The 21,340-nt window shown below is 46.3% G+C and overlaps 1 long non-coding RNA gene across 1 annotated transcript; it reads left to right on the top strand.

Moving 5' to 3' along the window:
- The first annotated feature begins 13,639 nt into the window (after positions 1–13,639).
- Positions 13,640–16,235, top strand: LOC108281226. The gene is made up of 2 exons (XR_001815895.1): positions 13,640–13,951; positions 15,447–16,235. It is a non-coding gene; the product is annotated as an uncharacterized LOC108281226 (long non-coding RNA).
- The last annotated feature ends 5,105 nt before the right edge of the window (positions 16,236–21,340 follow it).

The raw sequence follows: 21,340 nt of genomic DNA, 5'->3' as shown, positions 1-21,340 counted from the left end.
TTTTACAAATGAGCAAAGTGAAGCTCTGATGAGCTAAATACCATACCCGAGATCAGGTCATTTAACGAATGCATGTTGAAATCAGGACTTGGACCCAGGCCTTCCAATTCCAGAGTCTGTCTCCGGGACTAGGGAAGGCCATCAGGGAGGGAACTGGAATCTGGACAAGATCATTGAATCCCCAGGCTTGACCTTCTTGAATAGGTCACTTGGAAGAACAAGATAAGCATCTTGCTTGAAATGACGCTCAGTAGGTCAGGTTTCTTCTCTATTTCAGGCACTGCGACTTTAGAGATGTGTTAAAACACAAATATTTTTGTTGGGAGGCGTGTGATGATGTTAAGCCAAAGGGTCAGCAGAGTTATTAACAGAGGCTGGACCATTCAATGAGCTTACCATCACTCAGAAAGCAGAGAACACGACCCTTAGGGAACAGATCTTTAGGGCAGGTACAATTTGATGGGGGTACAGGCAGGCTGGCAATGGGAAAGGGATGAGAAGGATCTGAGCAGTGAGCTCTGAGTGGAGGGATTCTGAGGGCTGCAAGGAAGGCATTCTTAGAAGTTTTCTGAGGCCAAAGCCTGGGACTGCTTTAACCTCTCTGTGTCCCCACTGACCTTCACAGCTCCTGGCACACACAGGTTCTCAATAAATACTAAGAAGCAGTAAGTAGTAATTATTCCAAGCAGTAAGTATTCCAAGAAGAGATAGTTGAGAGAGAAGGTATGGAAGTAGGGGAGCAGAGTAGGAGGCAGCTTTTGTTTAGGTGAATTTCACTTTAGGGCTGGAGCCGTGTGAGAGGGGGATTGAGGGGGAGTGTGTACACATCAGTGTGAACTGAAGCTCCAGCTTTCTCACAGTGCTTTCTTCACCACAAAAAAGAACATTTCCAAAAAGTTTTTAAAAAGGTTTTGTTGACTTTATTGCTGAATATAAAATTGGGCTTACCCTGGAGTGAGTTGTGCTAGGGGTGGTAAAGGTGCTGGCTTGGTAGAATGCTGGCGGGTCCTTACTGATTGAGGTGAAAAGAAAGGTCTTGATGGGCCTAGAGGCCCAAGGAATACCAATCCTGCACAAGGGAGGCTTGTTTCCACCCAGTGCAGACACAACAGCGTGAGTAGTGCCAAAGGTCTTCTGGAAATTGTATTCTATTCACCAACACTCTTTATGTGCAAAAATGGCAACCAATTAGGCCCAATTAGGCAAAACCTCTCCCTCTCTTCTTCCCTTCCCTTCTCATCTCTTCTCCCCCTCCTTCCCCCTCCCCCTCCTCTTCCTCCTCTCTCTCCCTCTCTCTCTCCTCTTTCTTTCTATTGGAACATTGGCTTCTCTTTCTGTATCTCTGTAGGGAAGTTCTCTTTTCCATCAGGCACAAGGCAGGTCCTGAGATTATCCATTAAATCCTCATGAAGAGAGTGACCACTCCTCTTTCATCAATGAGAATCTGCCTGTCCCAGCCTGTGATGCTTGATACCCTGGTCCAGTCTGCTTTCACTGAGGCTGTCGGGGGTTCATTTCTGTGAATAAAGATTGCAGTTCTCAGGGAATAGGAAGTCAAGATCTTTTGGGCTGCATAGACATCTCGAAGATACTCATTGAGAGTGCTTTCTCAGGTAGCTTGGGAGTTTTCTAAATATCTATTTGTCATTATTTACCTATCCAGTGTGCTGGGGCTGACTGAAAGGTTGTTATATTCTTAGGTGGCACTAATAGGAAAAGCACATCCAAGATAAAAGTGGTACATTTCCTCCATGCTTCTTTGAATTGCACCACACTTGGGTTAATATCTACATTCTAAGCACTATCTACAAAGAAGGAGGCTGAGAAAGAGAAACAGAGGGGACTAGGAACCATGAGGACACTAAACCATGACCACTGAGGATGAATTAAAGGAACAAAGGGTATTTTGCCTAAAAAAAGAAGACTGAGGGTGAAATAAAAGTCCTTTTTAGAAAACTAGACAGTGGTTATGAGGAGAGAGAATCCAATATGTGTGGAGCAATGTGTGAATGTTGTGGACAAGTCAGTTTTGCTTAAGTCTGAGCTGCCCACACGGCAGTGGGCATTGCCTTAGGAGGGAGTTAATGGCCTATTGCTATAAGCCTTCTTTTTAAAAAAAATTTCAATAGGTTTTTGGGGAACAGGTAGTGTTTGGTTACATGAATATGTCCTTCAGTGGTGATTTCTGAGATTTTGGTGCACCCATCACCCAAGGAGTATACACTGTACCCAATGTGTAGTCTTTTATCCCTCACCCCACCACCCACCCTTCCCACCGAGTCCCATGGTCCATTGTATCATTCTTATGCCTTTGCATCCTCATAGCTTAGTTTCCACTTCCAAGTGAGAGCATACGATGTTTGTTTATTTAATCCTGAGATACTTCACTTAGAATAATGGTTTCCAATTCCATTCAGGTTGCTGCAAATGCCATTATTTCATTCCTTTTTATGACCGAGTAGTATTCCATGGCATATACATATACCCTAATTTGCTGAGAGTCTTCTTTAAGAGGAGTGTTGAATCTGTGGATGCTAAGCAGAGGAGGCCTTTAGGATAGGGGATTCCTAAACCTGACTGATCATGCATTTGCCTAAAGGAGTTTAAAAAGTCATACACTCTTGAGTTGGGGTGGGGAAGAATCTCCTGCAGGTGATTCTGATGGCTATCTGGACTTGGAAACCATTGAATCAAAAGACCTTTAAGGTATGTTCAAATTCTAAACCTTGAAGGACTTATCTACACCAAGTGTGGCCCCCAGACTACCAGCATCAGTATTATCTGGAAACTTATTTGAAATGCCAGTTCTTCAGCCCCACCAAAGACCTACTGAATCAGAAACTCTAGGGGTGGATTTTTGCAATCTGTATATTGCTAAATACATAGGTGATTCTGATACCTGCTCAAATCTGAGAAGCACCAATCTTCAGTATTTATTAGTAATTCTATTTTTAATCTATATATTGGAGTCATAAGTTCCATTGCATGTACCACCTAATATATTGTAGCCAGCTTTAAAGGTGGCCACCAGAGAATCCTGAAGGCAAAGGATTCCCTGCTTTCCACGAGTTAGGTCCTTGTGCATTTGTTTCTCACATGTTATCAACGTTAGCCTATATGACCACTAGAGTACAGCAGATTGATGCTATGTCAATCCTGAGGCTTGATTTTGAAAGATAAGGCTCCTGTCCTGCTCTTCCTTGGATCACATGTCCTGGGGGAAGCCCACTGCCACGTCATGAGAACACTCAGGTATCCTCATGGAGAAACCCATGTGGAGAGAAACTGAAGCTTCCTGCCGACAGCTGTTAGGAACCAAAGGCCTCCATTCAGAAATTAGGCAACATTGTGGATCCTTCAGCCTGAGTCAAACTTTCATATCACTGCAGGACCGGTTGACAGTTTGACTATAACCTCATGAAAAATCCTGAGGCAGAATCACCCAGTTATGCAGCTCCTGGATTGCTGACCCCCAGGAATAGATGTCTGAGATAACAAATGTTTGCTGTTCTAAGCTTCTAAGTTTGGGATAATTTGTTACATGGCACAGAGAACTAATACTAGACTCATTCTCACATCTTCTCTAAGACATTCTACTCTTGGCTATATAGGTGATCATACAGGAGACTTCCCAGAGAATATTTTCACAGCCAGAGAAGAAAGTGAAATTTTTTTTTCTATTTTTTTTTGTTTGTTTTAAACTGAATTCATTTGAGCTGTAAATCTGCTTCTAGCACTGACACTGAAGTTTGGTAAATACACACAGTAATTCATTCTTGGCATTAAATGTGTCTATGGTAAAATTCCCTTAGGGGGTCCTTTCAGAAGCCATTTGGGAGATATCAGGGGCCCTCCTTTAGGTCCAGTAGATGCTTTCCTCTGCGTTGGCTGGACATTCTGGCTGGGACAATGGGTCAGCCTGAGGGAGAGGTCACATGGCCTTTTCTAGAGACAAGCCAGAAAGAATGGGAGCTGCAGGGGTGGGGAGTAGTAGTTGAGTGTTGTGACACTTACCTTCCAGTAAAAGAAAAAGAGAGTCTAATCAGGTCTTAGTCCTTGCATTTTGTACATGTGTGTGCATGCATGTGGTGTTTTTTCCACTTACCATCTTGGAAGTCTTCAAAGAATTAGTGACCAGGACCAGCACTGTTCAAATATTATACCTTTTGTTTGCTGCTTTCCCCTGGCTAGTATTTTCTTGTATAGAAGAGGGAGCTACAGAGCAGAGATCACAGAACTAGAGTGGGGCAGAAAATTTTCTGAGTCTCTGAGGACTAAGGCTAGTCCATGAGAAGCTGGCCTGGGTCTGCAAAGGAGGTCTTAGCTCTTAAGATTTCCTTCTGGGATTCCAAGACAGGATCTTCTGCTGCTGCTTTCCACGGGCAGGACTCTGCCTGTAATTCAGGCAGGAGCCACCAGGTGGAGAAATGTGTAGATGACATCCTGGGGACTCATGATTTCCCATAGGTATGGGTAACTGGGAAGACAGGGTTTAATCATTGTGCTTTAAACTGTTTGTAAACACACACACACACACATGCACACACACATAGACACAAAGGTTCATTCATAACAAACATTGTACATTTATGAAAGTTAGTTACCACTAATTCTCTCTTGACCTTTGTTGCCTCTTCTTTAAAATGAAAAGGTTGAGAAAAGTGATTTCAAATGCCTCCTCTGAATTTCTAGGATACTATAGTATTGCAGTTATAACGAGGCTTCTTTTACTTGTTAAAAACTTATCACAGCTCCTTAAGGTTTTGGGGTCGCAGTCATGTTCCCCTTTCCTTCCTTTCCCACAGTTTACTTGAGCTGTCTTTGAACCACACCTAACGCTCAAAGTCAGTTTCCTCATCTCTTTATTTAAAAAATGTCTCTGTATCTTCACTTACCTGTTTTTCTTTTTTCCTAGAATTTTGGACACAAACTTTGTGTACTTTCTTGGATTTCCTCAACTGCTTCTACAGCTAGTGCTCGACTTACGACCACGATTGGTTCTGACAGACCGGTCGTAACACGATTTGGTCGTAAGTTGAGTAGGCTATATGCACGCGGAGATGGTAGTGCTGCCGGAAGCTGGTCCACACTGTCGTACACCCAGCTGGGCAACGTTTGCGCTGCCAGACGCGGAGCAGTCGTGGCTAGCGATTGTGGTCATAAAGTCGAATGGTCGTAAGTTGCATAGGTCGTAAGTTGATCAATACCTGTATTTGTCACGGTTGCCTTTTCCCTCCTTCCTGAAGCTCTCTACTCACTTGTGGCTCTTCCTGCCTTTTGGATTGCTCCATATGTGCCCTCTTGTCTCACTTTTTCTTCATTCCCCATCTCCAATTCAAGGTTCATTTTTTAATGCTAGGGCCTTGGTCACATTCTCTTCTTTCAACACACTGTTCTCTGGCTTCCTCCCGACCTTCATGCATCAGTGCTCTCTCTGAGTAGGGAACAGATATATCTCTCTGGCCTGACTGTCTTCCAAGCTCAGGGCAAGCATTGCCACCAAACAGCCTCAAAAGAAATATGCCCCCATATATCCCAAACACAAGACATCCTCTTTACTTACACACACACACCCCTACACCCAACCGCATACCACCATCTATCCATTTTCTATTTTGCGTGTGTCTACGTCAGTCTTTGTGATACTGCTCAGAGACTTCTACAAGTACTTGTGGTACTTTGAATGTGGATAGACTCCTGAAGGAGTAGAGGGGATTAACGCAGTGAAATGTGGCTGATAGCCATTATTGTGATCTAATCTTTAGACTCAGCCTATTGAGGCCTAGAGAAGTTTGATCTACACTTGATTCTATTGTCTGAGACCCTCAAAGCAGCACCAGAACAAGCATCTATATGGCAGACAACTTAAGGCTGTTAGTTTTGTGGGCTGCATGTTTGTGTACCCCCAAATTCTTATGTTGAAATCCTAACTACCAGTGAGGTAGTATTTGGAGATGGGGCCTTTGGGAGGCTATTGGGTCATGAGGATGGTGCCTTCATGATGGGATTAGTACCCCTATAAGAAGAAATATGAAACAGCTAGCTTCCTCTAATTCTCTCTCTTTCTCTCTCTCTCTCTCTCTCTCTCTGTCTCTCTCTCTCTCCCTCCCTCTGCCATGTGATAACACAGCAAGAAGATGGCCACCTCCAGGCCAGGAAGATGGCCCTCACCATGCTCCTGACCATGTCGTTCTCTTCAGCAGCATGTGGAATAGATGTCTGCTGTTTAGGCCACCCAGTCTGTGGTATGTTTGCCATAGCAGTCTGAACCGACTTAGGCAATTAGGTAGCTCCAGACCTAGTTTTAGATTAAATGAAGCCTAGGGGCATCCTTGGATACTTTTCTCTCATAATGTAAAAATATGTGATTTTTACATTAATTCTGCATTTTTTTTTTTCAGAGCCTCTGGTGAGAGCCTCCCAAATAGCCAGCTTCCTGTAAATGTGACTGAATGGTGGAATTTGCCTGACTGTTTCTCTCTGTCAGGAGTCTGAAAAACTGGCACTGGAGGATCTGTAAATGGGCAGCTTCTGCAGCTTCCTGTAACTCGGCTCCCAGAACCTTCATTACCTGCATAGCCAGATATCATCCTAAGGGTGATGTTTAGGATTCAGCATGGAGGTGAACTCAGTGATGATCTACTTTGAATCCTTCGTTTCACTGATGGAGAGGCAGACATTCTAAGACATTGAGGAGCATCGCCAAGTCCCCCACGGTCTTCTTATATGGCAATTGCCTTTTTAAAAACTTTCTTTTTAGAGAAGATAGCATCATTCTTAGATGGCCATTCCAGGGATGGGCAGAGGGGGCGCTCTGTGTGCCCCTGCCTGCAGCGTGTTGCAGGGAGATACAGTCCCGTCGCACATTTTCATCCTGTGGCTTCCACCCACAGCGCTGTGGAAATGCTGCCTGGCAGGAAAGCATATTGGGATATCTTTGGAGAGATTGTCATGGGTGGATCCTTGGGATCTAGAGGTCTCGGCAGAGAGAGGATTGAAAGAAGGAGTGTTCAGGGGTAGTCACGTATTGGGAAATCCAAGCCTTTGTTTGGGTATCTCCTGTGTTTATAGGGAACTTGAGTATTCTCAACTATTCTCAGGGACTCTGCTTGGACCTTATAAGGATCTGTGCCCTCCTGGATAGCTGAAAATTGATGTCAGTCACATCTTCAGCAGCTTTTATTGGATACCTGTCTCTGTGTCTTGTATTGATGTAGCGGTTTACACACAGCAAACCAGATCAAGAGTGAAGAATTTATGTCATTTGATATTTTATTTTACTTGTGAATATGTGTGAGGAGTGGGAGATGAGGTGCTAGACGTGGGCTGAGGTCCAGGCTAGGCACAGGAGCTGACAGCTGCAGGACGTGCTAAGTGGTCTGGGAAGGCTTTTAGAATCTAGGAAATTGGCTTTCTGAGCTGGGATGGGGTCCAGACAAGGAGGCAACAGGGTGCGGGCATCACAAAAGGAGCAGAGACCTCCATGTACCCAACATCTAGGTCTCATCATTAGGAGAAACATTCTCAGCACCTGGTGACCTTGCCTTCCATCAACATGATACTCACTGCATACAGACTAATTTGGCAATTGCCACATAGACTTTGGCCTCAGAAGCACTTTAAGGATATGATAGGAGGAGTGGGAGGCTTGGGGAGCCAGAGAGTCACCCACCCAAAGCCCCACACGTGTTCCTAACAGAACCAGGATACACACGCAGGCTGCATGAGATCACCTGTCCTCCCTGTGGCTGCCTGGTCATTCCCTTTCACCTAGCAGCTGACTTGCTCCCATGTAGAACATCAGGGTCCAGTGGCCACCTGCACCTCGCCTTTTCCTCCAGCTCTGTGCTAGAAATGATGCAAGCAGGAAAACCATTTACCTGTGGACCTACTATGTGTCGGACACCTGCTGAACAGTAGCATTTGATGTTCTTGACGGCCTTACCAGGTAAGTATTGATCTGTTGATGCTGAGGTTGAGAAGCTTTAGTTTAGCGAGGTTAAATCACATCCTCAAAGTCACCCAGGACATGCTGTGCTGCTAGAGAGGCTGGGATGCAGCGCACGAGTGTGACCTCCTGAGCATGGGCCGCACGGGCTGCCTCACAGCCGGCATGGCGAGGTGAGATGAGGTGAGGCAAGATGGCAGCTCTTTGGTGCCAGCACTCCCACCGCCAGAGCTGAGCTGCATCAGGCTCTGCCCCAGCTTACCTGGGCAAGCGAGTGAGGACTGCACGGCTGGCGAGTGATACATGGAAAGCGTTGCTGCCTGCCTGACAGGCAGAAGATAAACAGCTCCCCGTTAAATCTCACTTAATGCTGATATTTATAAATTTATTCAGCTTGTGTTTACTGAATCGAGAGGATGCCTAATAACTTAACGTGCTTCATCTCACATGTTCCTACTAATGAGAATGCAAGTATTGCCTAATTTTTTTTTTAACATTTCATTTGCTTTCCACTCACTCCACCCCATCCTGTTGTTGGCTTAGAGTTTAATCTGTTGCCAAACACTGGGAAGTTTGGGTTTCTCAGGTGTTAGTGAGGACAGAGCCAAGGTGGGTCTGGGGGAGTGGCTGAACCAAGGCCTTCAAACTGTGCCCTGTCCCCCATGAAGTGCTTGGTGACTACAGCGTTGGCATGCCCACAGGATGTGCCATACTGAGGGAAAATGAACGTCCTGGTATCCTCTGCTGTATTTTGAGGTGGCTTCATGCATTAGGTCAAGGTTGCAATATTTGGGGACTTTGGGACAAGAAATTTAGAGTAGAGCAGTGTCCTTGGCTTTGTACAGACAGGAGGATGGAAAGAATGACCAAGGAAACATAGGTAACATTTGTGGGGTGTGGTACAGTTGTGTGTGAGGATGTGTGTGTGTGTGAGAGTGGAGGGCTCCATCTCTATCTTTGTTTAATCTGCTTACCGAGTTGTTTTTTTCTTTTTTTTTTTTTTTTTTGGGCAGAGTCTATTGCCATCCTGGAGTGCAGTGTCGTGATCTCAGCTCATGGCAACCTCCGCCTCCTGGGTTCAAGCAATTCTCCTGCCTCAGCCTCCCGAGCAGCTGGGACTACAGGCCTGAACCACCACACCCAGCTAATTTTTTGTATTTTTAGTAGAGACGGGGTTTCGCCATGTTAGCCAGGATGGTCCTGATCTCTTGACCTCGTGATCTGCCCACCTCAGCCTCCCAAAGTGCTGGAATTACAGGCATGAGCCACCACGCCTGGGATTTATTTATTTTTTAGAAAGCCCTTCCTTGGTTGCTAATCCCCCCAAGGTCAGCTGTGCTGGCTGCTGCAGGTTCAGTCCTGGGGTACCCAGGGAAGCCTCCATCAGGCAGGAGGAGCCCTTGGAGTGGAGCAGGGAAAGATGGCAAAGAGATCAGTAAAGCTCATGAGGGTGTTTGGAAATGCATTTGATAAAAAAGTGAGGTTGGGGTGAACTAAGATGGTCTGTGCTGGGCTTCCTTGGGTGGGGTGGGTGATAGGGGAAAATGAGGATCTCTGGCCTCAGAGGCCTGGGGGAAAATGAGTCAAGTGGGGTTGGAGGGGCACTGGTAGAAGCCTGGAGCAGGGAGGAGGAAGGCTGGGGAGAGGCTGCCCAGTGAGGCAGGACCAGGAGCGGGGCACACAAGGGAGGGGAGAACCGAGGGAGACTAAGTCTGATTCAGAGGAACAAAAACAGAATCTGGGATGAAGCAGTGGAGGAACTGAGATGGGATGCAGGCCTTCCATAACCTTTCCCTCCCCACCCCACCACGCCTTCTGTTTTCCCAGCTCCATATCCTCACGTTCCATGTCCACCCAGCACAGGATTTTCTTTCTGATGTCTTCTTTCTCTTCTCTTCTTCAACCATTGTGGGACTGAAGCATCCTTTCTAGTTCTAAAAGACATGTAACCTTAAATATAAAAGTTGGGTAGAATAATTTATACTTTCCCATCAAATGCCCTGACATATCCAAACTTATAGATAAACTGTAAATGCTTTCTTATAATTCAGCTGATTGTCCCCCTGCCCACCCCTGTGTCCCGTCCTTGTGTGCTGGCTGGAGGAGAGACTGTGATGGTCGAGACCAGAGGTCCCGCCCTGACCCTACAACCTTGAACGAGACGTGGGCCTCCTGGAGCCTCACCACCAAAGCTCCGAACCTTCTAACCCTGCTCTGGAGGGCAGCACACTGTGGTCTGGGCATCTTCTGCTGGACTGGCAGAGCAGGAGGAAGACCAGGCTGCTGGAGGCGACAGCTCTGGGGCAGTGCTCTCTGCCTTTATCTGGTTTGAGGGGCAGGACAAAGCTGTCTTCCATGGGGCCTGGCATCTTAGGAAAGGGGCTCATGCCTTTTGACATTATCCAAGAAGCTGGGATAGGCCCGGGTAGAGCAAGGATGGAGGCTCCAGACAAACACCAAAGCCCCAGTTTTTCTCAGTGGCAGGGAATAGATAATGTACCAAGTTTCAGTTCTGCCGTTGCTGGGTTTGTGCCCTTGATAGAGTCCTCTCCCTGTCTGAGCATCAGATTCCTGTCGCATTAAAAGCAGATGGACACTGAATGACTAATGCAACGTCTGCAATTCCACCTATGGCCAAATTTCCACGACCACCTGCCCAGATAAGCCTAAACCATGGTGTCTTCGCCAACACCACTCAGATTTGCAGGGGCTGACACGGGCAGCCTGGGGAAGACAGGCAGCTTTCTTTACTAGGACCAACACATTGAGGTCCCTCTAGTTTGCTTCTCTGAGGGTTGGGGCACAGGCGGATGGCGTGGACATTGGAGGGCTTGAGTAGCAAACACCTGTTTTAGGAGCGAGTTGAGAAGCTCCAAATGCAGCCTCTGCTGCAGCCTCCTGTTTCTTGTACCCCCAAACCCATTCAGTCCTCTCCACGTGCAGCCTGTATCCCCATCCACTCTGATGCCTCCAAGGCCTATCAGGACGGTGAGCCATCCCAGCTGCCTCTGTCCCGCTGCAGCAAGAACTTCCTCTGAAAGCGCCTCTGCATGCCTCCCTCTGGGCGCAGCTCTGTTTGGGGCTCCTTCAGGGGAGGGGGACGGGGGTTCATCCCTTTCTTTTGTGCTGCCTCTCCCTCCCACTTCCGCTCCCCTCGCTGCTCCAGTGACCTTTCACCCCTCCCTTGGACATCCCTCAAAGGCAGCTCCCGTGGTTAATAACTTCGGCTGGCAGCCCTACACAAAGCCAGGGCCGGAAACCATTGTCCCGGGGACAATGGCCAAGCAGCCCAATAATGAGGTGGCCACAGTGTTGTCTGACATCCCACGTTGCCCTGGCAAAGGGGGAGGGGCAGCGGGGCTTGCCATGCCCTCGCCTCCTGGAGTTGAATTATTCCCCTCGCACATGGTGGTTCCTCTTTCTGAGGCGGCACCAGGCACCTGTGCCCTCCGGTGGCTGCATTTCCCTGGGACTGCATGCTGAGGGGATGTCACCCAGAGACCCCCGGCCCCCCTCAACCCACAGCACCATTACTTTGCTTCACTTTTCTGCTTCCATGTCCCAGGGAGCCAGTCAGCACCGCACAGTAGGGCAATTGATCAGTTCTGGCTAATCCATAAAGGAGGGGAGATCTCAGCCTGCCCAGATGGGGAGCATGTGGCACTCTGGAAAGAGTATGTGCTCTGAAGCCAGCAGGCCTAGGTTCAAGGTCTACCTTCTACCTTCCTATCTGTGTGACTTTGGGGAAGCTGCTCGACTTCTCTGAGTCTCCACTTATTAATCTATAAAAGCAGAGGTGGGATGGGAGCTGAGAGGAAGACTCAAAAGCAACCTCAGAGGTGAGTATCTGTGACCTCCAAGAAGTCGCCATGTCCTTGACACTCTGGTGGGTGACTCAAACTCTTTAATTGTGAGAGTGGCCGTGCCTCAGTAGTAACTTCACTCTGTTTGCGCAGGTCCATGCCTTGTATTCCAAACCAGACCATCAATGGCTGAGATGTAGTGTGTTGCTTGCTTTCCTCTGTCTCTCTTTCTCCACATTCTGTCCTCTGCACAGAGCTGGGCACTCAGAAATATTCCAATGCAGTGGTATGGTAAGGATTGATTGCTGACATCTGCAAGAGGTGCTCCGGCAGTTCTTGGCCCTGATGCCCATTGGAATTACCTGGAAAGGCTTAAAACATACCCAGGAATTTTGACCTAATTGGTATGGGCTGTAGCATTAGGTAAAGAAACATTTATTTATATCTTTAGAAAATATGCCAATTCAGACTTATGCCTAAGCACAGCCCTTTCCTTTGGGGAGAAATAGATTATATTTTAAGGCAGTCTTGATATTCTTAAATATAGTATTCTTTATTACAGCTTTACTGTAAGTAATGATTTAATGTTAGGGATAAGTTTTTTAAATTAATTTTTTTGAGGCATAGTTTGCAGATGCTATACTACCCCCATTGAAAGGGTACAGTTCATGAGTTTTGACAAATATATTCAATTATGTAACCACCACCCCAGTGAAGATGTAGAATAATCCACCATTCCAGTAAGTTCTGTAGTGAGCAGTATGATTTTCAAAGCTCCCCAGGTGATTCCATGGTGCAGCAGAGTCTGAGCACCATGGTGACCTCACTATTAACAGTCTCTGCTTTAGAATCTCAGAGAGGTTGTCCAGAACAGCACTTCTCACACTTTAGCATGCAGAGCATCTCCTGGGATCTGGTTAAATGCCCATTCCACCCCAGAGTGGGGCCTGGGACGCTGCCTTCCTAACAAGCCCAAACCACACTTTGAAGCTCTGGTACAAGTCTCTCGTTTTGGAGATGAAGGAAATGGAGGCTGCGAGTGTTGATGTGAGTGGCCTGCAAATCCTGGTTTTGACGCTCCTGGGCTAATGAGAGTCATGCCCCTTGCCCTTCAATCTCTTTTTTGATCATCACCCTAACCCGGAATCCTAAACAAGAGGCATGGGCATGATAGCATCTCTTTTCTATTTCCCTTCTCAGTGTTGTCCATTGCTTCCAGCCTATTCCCGTCTGCCTTGTCCTGACCTGAGTCACCTTCCTGGGGAAGGGCCCCTTCCTCTGTCTGTTTCTGAACCAGCAACTACCTTTTCCCTATCAACACCTCCCTTTCCTGGTTCATTCCATTCCTTAATATGTATCAACTCAATTTAATGAGCAAGTGTTTATTAGCAATAAAACTGGGTCAGACCATATCATGCCCTTGAGGAGGAAGGCAAACTAGAAGCTGTTACTAATTTAACAGATAAGACAATTAAATAACATATAAGACAATTAATTAACAGTTGAATACTATATTTGAGAATATCAAGACTGTGGAAAAATATACTCTATTTCTCCTAAGGAAAGGGCTGTGCTTAGGTATAAGTCTGAGTTGGCATATTTTCCAAGGATATAAATGAATATTTCTTTACCTGATGCCATAGCCAATGCCAATTAAGCCAAAATTCCTGTGTACATTTTAAGCCTCTCCAGGTAATTCCAATGGGCAGCAGGGCTCAGAGCTGCTTGAGCGCCTCTTGCAGATGTCAGCAGTCAATACTTACCATACCGCTGCATTGAGATCTTTCTGAGTGCCCAGCACTGTGCAGAGGGCAATTAAATATATCCAATTAAATATAACCAGAAAACGGATCCCAGGATATATAAGTGACAAGAGACCTTAGTGACTGCCCAGCTCAGTTTCTCATTTATAGGTAATGTTCAAGAGAAATGACCCACTCTTGCTTTCAGCAAGAAGAAGCACATAGCGTAGACCCATAGAAGAGGAAGGACCTGAGAAGGACTTTGAAAAAGCGTAGGAGAGGCTGTGAGGAAACAAGGCAGGTGTACCGGCTGAGGGCAGGAAGGAGACATTGCTGATGAAAATTGAGCCCCATTTTCTTGCAAGATTGAGAAGAGGACCTGTGGACTGGGCAGCCCACACAACTGCTGTAAACGCAGGCTGCCGGATTGACCTTATTGCTGGGACACGGGAGATGAAGTGAGGTTCTCGTATGTCCTTAGCACCTTATGCAGGGTTTAACCTCCACAGACATAAACAGGGTGTGTGTCTGGGGTGGTCTGGGGATTAGGTCCCATGATGTTCCACTGGGACCTGGAGATGCTTGGTCTAGAGAAGGCAAGGTGTTTCATCTGGGAAACACGGGGGTCATGTTTAACATTACAAAGTCAATCACATGGGATATTTAATTAACACTGTGGAATTTAGAGAGAGGCAGGTTTAACTTCACCTTTAGGAAGTACTTGGTTCTAAAACATCTCCCTACCCTGGAAACAGATTGAATTAGCACAGATTGAATATCTTGGGAGGAAGGAATTTCAGTCCCCAAATGTGGACAGCTGAGGCTGGTTGAGAACAAACAGATGTCAGATGTCTAAGCTGTGTCCATTCCCTGAGAGTCCACCAGGGGAAGCCAGTCATGGTGGCCGCATGTTCATCTTCATGTCTGAGATTCAGCCCCAGAGCAATGTCCCTGTGGCCATCTGGCTGGGAGACATGTTTCCTTTGCCTCCCAGAGGAACAGGTGCCTCATTTGCCTCCCAGAATAGATGCACATCCAGAAGAACGCAGTGGAGACAGGCAAGAACATAGAAGATTGCATAGGTTTAGGAAAGAGGAAGGCAATGAGGTTCTGTTGGGTTGCATCTGAGGAATCTTAGGCACCTAAAAAATAGATCTGGAATTAAAATAAGATGTTAGTGTATAGAAATGGGAGTTAAAATAACAGCGTGAGGCTTATCTAGGGAGATCACGCAGCTCCAGATGACTGTGAACTGAATGTCTTGTGGGGTTTTGGGGAGGATGAAATGTGAGTGGAATTTGGCCGTGATCAGCCCTGGGAGTTGGCCTGAGCCCTGACCTGGCCATCTGTGTGTCCTTGGCTATGCCAAGGTGAAGTTTCCTTTTCTGCATAACAGTGAGATTATCCTCAAGATGTTTAAGGTTATTCTATCTTAGACATAATAGAATTTGTATTCTAAGGTTTTAGGGATTCAATTCAAATTCCAATCCAGAAGCAGATATCAGGGTTGATCTGGACCACATCAAGACAATAGCAGGGCTAGTGTCCAGCTGGGCTGGACATGGTAGAAAGGTCTTGAGGAATGGCAACAGAAGAGAAGGATAAATGTGATTTGGGGTGGGAAAGAGAGAATTGGACTGTCCTTAGTCCCTTCAGTCAAGCATTGCAGAAGCTGTGACTGTCTGCCAATTGTCTGCCAATCAGACTGAGAACATCCCCACGGGACCTCACAGGGGTTGCCTGGTCCATGTTCCACAAAGCAGGAATAACTGCTGGTTAATTACGCAGACACCAGGTGAGGAATGCAGCTGTCTCTGGAGTTAACTCTGAAGGAGCTGCAACTTTTACAATTAGCTCCCAGCCAAATGTGGGGGATAGGCTTTTCATGGTCCAAGGAGAAATAGGTCTACTGGGCTTGTCCAACCCAAACTGGGTCCCCTCTATCGCCCCCAGGCTTGCTTGGCCTTGCCTGCACCATGCCGACACTGGCTCTCTGTTGGGAGGAAAGAGCTTGCTCTGTTGGTACCTGTGTGGAACAGACAGGGAAGTGGCAGACAGTCTGGGCCCAGCACTTGGGCATCTTGCTCTAGCCGTAAGACTCATCTCTCTAGCTCACATCTGCCCCTGGAAAAAAGAGCCCAGACTTCATCACAAATGCTTTCTTAGGAGAAAATGAACAGCTGGAGAATGCTCTTGATCTGCAGGCCTGAAGGATGCTGGGATGCAGCCTTCAAGATGGAGCAGCCAGGATGCCAAGTATCCCTCTTGCCCTCTTTCTTACTGATCCATGTTGGCCTCAAGATGTCTCAACACAGCACCCTAGTCAATAGAGTTGCCATATAAGATGAACTCTTGACCATCTCTAGACTACAGAGTTAAACCCAACACTAGCAAATGACTTTGGGTTTATGCATATGACATGTTTCCTCTGGCAACTGCACAGAATCATCTCTAAATATCATGTCTACAGTTGGCAGGAGTGGCATGTATAATACAAAATGTTTGATGGCCTCATTGTCATAATACTTGTATAAAAGTAAATTCACAAATGGCTTTTTAGAACTAACGACAAAAAGTTGCTCGTTACCACGTTTCTACTTAATTTCCTAAAAGGCCAGTTTGAAATCCTACTGGGATTCTCACAATTTTGGTTGACAGTCAAGTAAATTGCATGTAGCAGCTACTTACCAAGCACTTTTGAATGAATAAATGAAGAATGAGTAAAATGAAAGCTCTCTTGTTTTCCTCAGCACCACCAGTGTTCTGTATTTCTTCCTAAAACCTTTCCATTGCTTTAAAAACCTTGCTCAAGTGAAAGCAATCTCTTTATAAACCACAAGGTACTGTGATGAGTTTTTGCTGTGGAAACATTCTCTATGCCTGCAAACCCAATCACCCACTCTCTTTCCCTAGGAAGCATATCTTTCTGAGAGCAGGGCTTTGTACAAGGGAGAAACCAAAGCTTCTTCGAGGTGATAGTTACAGCTGTTCTCTCTTCCTGTTGCACCAGGTGCCAAGGTCTGTAGGGGCAAGGCAGCAGGGCCTAGCCTGGGCCAAACTTGTCAGTCATTAACTCTGCAGACTGACTTTCTGAACCATTGTGGTTTATTTCACCTTGGTGTATATCTACTCAACTCTTTCCTAGTACGTTTTCCTTCCTAATTGTGTTTGCTCTGACTTATGGTAAGATCTGAGCATAGTTCCTGAGATGTTCTATAGGGTCAACAATTGGGTGTGTTGTAAGGCTTGATATAAATGCATAACCAGGCAGCATGTGGCATGGTACACACTCAGACCTGCCTGTGGGAGCCAACAGCATGGCGGATACTCAGACCCACCTGTGAAGTCTTGGCATTTAGGTAAGCAGCTTTCATACATCCTCCTGAAAGGAGCCACAGTGTGGGCTTGTTGTTGTCCAAGGTTGCCAGGGACTCTAGGTGACTTTTGATTTGCTAGCAATCCTGTCCTTTCCTTTTCTGCCTCCTGCTTAGGTTGCAAAACTGCTACCCCTGCCCACCCCTGCCCCTGGGCCACAACAAGAGAGAAGGGTGGAGCTGGCTGGCTGGTGTAGTGAATTCATGCTGAAGTCTGAGATTGAGGAGTAGAGTGGAGGAGGAGAGACACTTTCTGGAGAAGGCACCAGGCATCACAGGATTCTACATGCCTGAGAAAAGGAGCATCCAGTCCAACTTCCTCATTTCAGTAAAGAGAAAACAAGACCCAGAGAGGGGAGGCGGCTTATAAAGTTCACAGAGCTCATTTCTGAGAAAACGAGGACTGCGCAGCTTGGTCTTCTGACATCCAATCTCCCGCATGTTCACATCCTACACTTCTCCACGGTGGACTGTGAACACTGGTCAGACAACCCCCTGAGAGCATCAGTAGTCTGTGAAATCTGAGTCTTAAGGCTGAGAAGCTGATGGAAGTGAACTTGGCTTTCTGGGTAAACACCCTTTATCCCCACCTTTTCTAGGCTCTGTGTTCCCATTGAACTGGAAGATTTTATGCATTTCAAGATAGTTTAAAAATATTTACCACTTCATTTAACTCTAAAACCAATTTTGGGCAGGGCCATTATTTCCATTTTATAGGTAAGAAAACTGAAGACCATCCAGAGATGGTGAGTAGCTTATTTAAAGTCATAGTAGAGCGGGGAGTTGTAAGTGGCTTGTAAGAACCCCATGCTGGGGTTCCTGGGCTTTCCTTGCTGGCTGTCCAGCTGGGACCTGCTGCACTTGTTAGTTACATGAGACAGCCTGCATAGATGGTTAGGGACAGCTTCGCAATAGGAGAAGTGTCTAAGTGCTATAATCCGTTTTAAACTATAAGAACTTACCTCATTTGGATGTTTACTGGCCTGAAGTACACATCCTGCTTCTTCCAGGGAAGTTTTAAGAGTTTTAGTTTTAGTTTTAGAGTTTAAGCCATTGAATTCTGGGGAATTGCTGGGGAAGAGAAGGAAGTAGAGCTGGACAGAGGAAGAAGCTGAGCAGCAATGTAGGCGATGCCGAGCCCTGAAGCTGGATGGCTTTGCAGAGTGGTACTGACTTAGGGTGAGGGGGAAGAGGCCTTTAGAGCACCATATTGACCACTCATTGGATCTGGGGCTTGACATTGGGTGAGTTGGCTCTCTTTATAAAGGGTAGTTAAGAGAGGTCCAAGAGCTGGGAAATGAATCCTTTAATCTTGGTGGGGGATCAGAGTTAAGCAGGACAGTGTCCACTGTGGTATTTTCAGTGCTACCTTATGATTAAGTTAAATAATTGGAATGCACATACAGTACAGAGACTAGGGCAGAGAACGTTCCCAGTTGACGGCAGGCCCTTCCTCCTCCCCACTGGTTGCTTCACCTCTTATTCTCTGGTAAGGAACCTCTGCTTGGTCTTTCAGATCAATCTACAGGGGCTGCAATCCACAGACCTCACAGAGAGCTCAGAGGTCCAAAGGGAAGAAAACTCCACCAGAGAATTTGCTTCCATTCAACAACCTAGCCTGGCCATCTTGCTGCAGGGGCATAGAAGGATGTGTCTGTGTGTGTGTTTATGCAGGGGGTTGGGGGGACATGTTGGGTGTTCCAGCCAAATCACTTACGAGATTTTTCAGACAGAAACCATGTCTAATACTCCATTCTCATTTCCCAAATAGTGCTTTGGCTTAGTGTTACAGGTCACAATGGATATTTGTTAACCTGATTTAAACCTAACCATATGGAAGAGATTATTTTGTGTCTGTGAGGCTGACACATAATAGTCATAGCTGCCTCATGCCAGGTGCCGTACACATGATTTTCTGTAATCCTGAGAAGCCCTCACTGTAACTGCTTCTCCTGTCTACCTTATACAGATTAGAAACCTGTGGCTTAGAGCAGCCAGGTCACAAGGCCAAACTGATCTGCTGAAGAACAGCAGAGCTAGAACCCCCACCCAGGAGTCTGACTTGTGCCATTCCTATTCCCCAATGCCTTGCTCTGTGCCCTGCATTTCTCTCTTTTCAGGAAAAAGAAGGTAGGCTTGGTGTCCTGTGATAGAAGAAAAAGCAGAATTATGAAATACATACAGCTCCTTAGCCCTCAAAGGAACTATAGCGGATAGCAACCCAGCCTGTTCATCTTAAGGGGGGTGGTGGGAGATTGGCAGCAGAGGGGAAGCTTCAGCCTGGAAGAAGGTGAGGAGCTAAAATAAATTTGTGAAGAAGCTTGTGGATATTCTTCCCCAGAGACCAGTACAAATAGGACATGGCAGCCATCAGTGGCAATAATCAGTGGTTCGCTGCTCATCAGAAACCGAGGTGGGCTGATAAAATATCAGCTAGGGTCAGCCCAGCTGTCCCACTTCAGGAAGACCTGCTTTGGGAGAACATGAGCTTGCAGGCCAGGACAAGTGGGGGTGGCTGCTTGCTTAGTTGTTTTAAATTTCTTTATTCTTAGAGACCTTTTAACAAGTGGATCTCCCTGTGCATTGAAAATTGGGCTTGGTCCATGTGTAATATACAACATTGCAGAACCCCACCTACTGCTTAAGGTATGTATGCCCACATGCTTTGCAAGTGGTTGCTCCATTTCTGGCACTTTGGTCTCCAGATTGCCTTGAAATCCACAGCATGTGTGGACAGGTGTGCACCATGGAGCCCCAACCTTCCCCATGGACCCTATCCTGAGTCTTGGATCTGGGAGTGCCTGCTCTTACTGCTCCTCTTTTCAGGCCCATTACTCTGGCCCCTCTCCCCTTATGCCTCTGACTGGACATGAGTTGCTTTCTCTAGGGCTCACCTTGGTTTATATATACATCTTACACTTGCAATTTGGGTTTTGTCTACTCTGTATAATGTACCCCCTTGGATCCGGAACCCAGACACACTCATGTCAGTTCCCAGAACTAAGAATGGACAGGGGATACAGGGGCCTAGAAGAAAGAGGACTGCCAGAGATGTTCAGATCTCAGCTCTCTGACTCAGTCTCTGTCATTTAGCTTATATCCTCTCATCTGCAAGTTGTTTGACAGTGTTTGCAAAGAGTGTGGCACACACTTGGAGATGCTCCATGAAAGATGGCTGCTGCTGTTGCTGCTGCTGTGATTTTTATGATCTTATAACTGCAGGCTCCCTTGATGGTTGGTTGGTGAGGGAGGAAAACCACAGCATTATTAGAAAGACAGGCAGAAAGAGGGCCCAGGCATAGCAGATACCTTCAATGTGGTGGAAATGGAGTTCTGCAAAGGATTGCTGCTGTTGCTGCTGCAGACTTTGCATGAACCTCATTTACTTTGGATCCTGGGGCCCATGCTGCTGAGAACTTGTTCCAGGTCAGATGTCTTGGAGGTCCATTTAGATCCTAAAGCAAAGACCTGGCATTCTCAGGCCATTGCTGGCATTCTTTAAAATTTGGGTGGTTTTATCTCCAATGGAGAGATCTTTCTCCATGATTACCAGATTGCTTACAACTCTCAGACGGGAAGATGAAAATTACAAAGGAGCTCAGGAGTCCAGACCTTTTGCATAGAAACAATAATGTAAATTGTCCTTAGAGTTCCCTAATCAGCCACTCATGGTGTAGCTGAGACCCTGCACATCTGTGCATTCAATGAGATGAGCAAGCATATAATATTGTTGCTGTGTGAGTAATTAAACAATCTGAAAATTGAATATACCAGATTTTGCATTTACCCTGAATACTGACCTCTTGAAGACAGGGAATCAATTAAGGGATGTTGAAGGGGTAGACTTTTGAGGGGACTCTGGAGAAGGATGTGGCATGTTCAAGGACTTTCTAGGTTGGTGGCACCATTTCTTTATGACATCTAATTCCACCTTCCTTCTCATTGATTCAGACAGATCACTTGAGCACTGCTCTTGCATTTATCAATCATGAGTAAGGTCAATTTTTGGCTCACAAATGGAATGACTAGAGGGAGAATATGGTGAGAGGAATGACAAGAGGGGAAAAGCAAAGTGAGAGGGAAGGAAGGAAATGCACAGATTTCTTTAAAGATACTAACCAGTAGCTGATTTGTTAAATAAAATGGGTTAGGGCCTTCTGCTGATCCTGAGAGAGGCAAAGAGGGAAGAAGGACAAGATGTTCATTTGGGGAAAAAAAGTAAGTAGTGGAGAATAAGCATGGAGGCAGATAGTTATCTGTGCCTGTCATTAAGGGTGCTATTCACTCAGGACACCGTGGCTCAGTAGATCAGTGGTGGGTGATGGGTAGCTGGCAGCTCGCAGAAGGAATGAGACACTTGTAAGATCAGGTGTTTATAATTCGAGATGATATGTTCCTGAAGGTCAGGGTCATGTATTGGGGGAGGGTGCAGTAAGGGTTGGAGTCAGCTATTCTTTTTTTATGATGATGATT

The sequence above is a fragment of the Cebus imitator genome, unplaced genomic scaffold (assembly GCF_001604975.1).
Source record: "Cebus imitator isolate Cc_AM_T3 unplaced genomic scaffold, Cebus_imitator-1.0 Scaffold222, whole genome shotgun sequence".
Lineage (NCBI taxonomy): Eukaryota > Metazoa > Chordata > Mammalia > Primates > Cebidae > Cebus > Cebus imitator.
This window is presented reverse-complemented; position numbering and strand designations above follow the sequence as displayed.